This window comes from Platalea leucorodia (genome assembly GCF_965183815.1).
Source record: "Platalea leucorodia genome assembly, contig: HAP1_HAP1_SCAFFOLD_54, whole genome shotgun sequence".
NCBI lineage: Eukaryota > Metazoa > Chordata > Aves > Pelecaniformes > Threskiornithidae > Platalea > Platalea leucorodia.
The window spans coordinates 36,295-37,728 of NW_028121453.1; the positions used below are offsets into that span (position 1 = coordinate 36,295).

General features: G+C 53.3%; 1 pseudogene across 1 annotated transcript; it reads right to left on the reverse strand.

The window, feature by feature from the left end:
• Positions 1-239: 239 nt before the first annotated feature.
• Positions 240-1,177, reverse strand: LOC309603303 (olfactory receptor 14A16-like; annotated as a pseudogene). The gene has a single exon. The product of its transcript is annotated as an olfactory receptor 14A16-like (transcript).
• Positions 1,178-1,434: the final 257 nt, after the last annotated feature.

Here is a 1,434-nt window from a genome sequence, read left to right on the forward strand (position 1 = left end):
GGAGGAAGAGCCCAGCCTTCATGTACTGGACCTAGGAGATTCCTTTGTACTGAAGAGCTGCTATCTGACAGGCCACATGTGATAGAGTGTGGTACAAGGGTCAGACACAATAAGAGCAAGCCTCAAGACAAGTAGTATAAGCCCAGAAAATTCTCTATAAGCAGGAGTATAATAAGATAAAAAAGCAGACATGCGGCCTAAGATAAACTCTGGGAAATGTGCAAAGAAGGGGAGGCACGTTATTGCTTGTGAAACAGCGTCCATTGGGCCAGTTTCCATAGGGTATCCTTGAGCTCCTGGTTCCTCATGCTGTAGATGAGGGGGTTCACTGCTGGAGGCATCACTGAGTACAACACTGCCACCACCAGGTCCAGGGATGGAGAGGAGATGGAGGGGGGCTTCAGGTAGGCAAATGTGGCGGTGCTCGGAAACAGAGAGACCACAGCCAGGTGAGGCAGGCACATGGAAAAGGCTTTGTGCCAACCCTGCTCAGAGGGGATCCTCAGCACGGCACTGAAGATCTGCACATAGGACACCACAAGGAAAACAAAACACCCAAAGAATAAAAAGGCACTAACCACAAGAAGCCCCACTTCCCTGAGGTAGGCATCTGAGCAGGAGAGCTTGAGGATGTGGGGGATTTCACAGAAGAACTGGTCCAGGACATTGCCTTGGCAGAGAGGTAGGGAATATATATATTGGCAGTGTGCAAGACAGCACTGAGAAACCCAGTGCCCCAGGCAGCTGCTGCCATGTGGACACAAGCTCTGCTGCCCAGCAGGGTCCCGTAGTGCAGGGGTTTGCAGATGGCCACGTAGCGGTCGCAGGCCATGACAGTGAGGAGAGAAAACTCTGCTGAGATCAAGAAGGCGAGCATAAAGATCTGTGCAGCACACCCTTGGTAGGAAATGGCCCTGGTGTCCCACAGGGAATTGGCCATGGAGTTGGGGAGAGTGTTGGAGATGGAGCCCAGGTCGAGGAGGGAGAGGTTGAGGAGGAAGAAGTACATGGGGGTGTGGAGACGGCGGTCACAGGCTATGGCGGTGATGATGAGTCTGTTGCCCAGGAGGGCAGCCAGGTAGATGGCCAGGAAGAGCCAGAAGGTCAGGAGCTGCAGCTCTCGCATGTCTGCGAATGCCAGGAGGAGGAACTGGGTGATGGAGCTGCCATTGGACATTTTTTCACTTTGGCATGTGGACTGTTTAAGGAGGAAAATACAGTAAGTTAGCAGAGACTTCTCTGAGCAAAATCAAAGCCTTTTCCCATAGACTCTGCTCCTGCTGCACACACCCCCTTTTCATTTCCCAGGAGACCTTCCTCAGGTCTGTGGCTGGAGCTCTGGTTGGTGCTGGCAGAATGTGCCATGAGGAGCAGGGCCCCTGTCCGCTGGTTGCTGAGGAGTCAGCCCTGCTCTGCAGCAGTGGGGTCATGGGA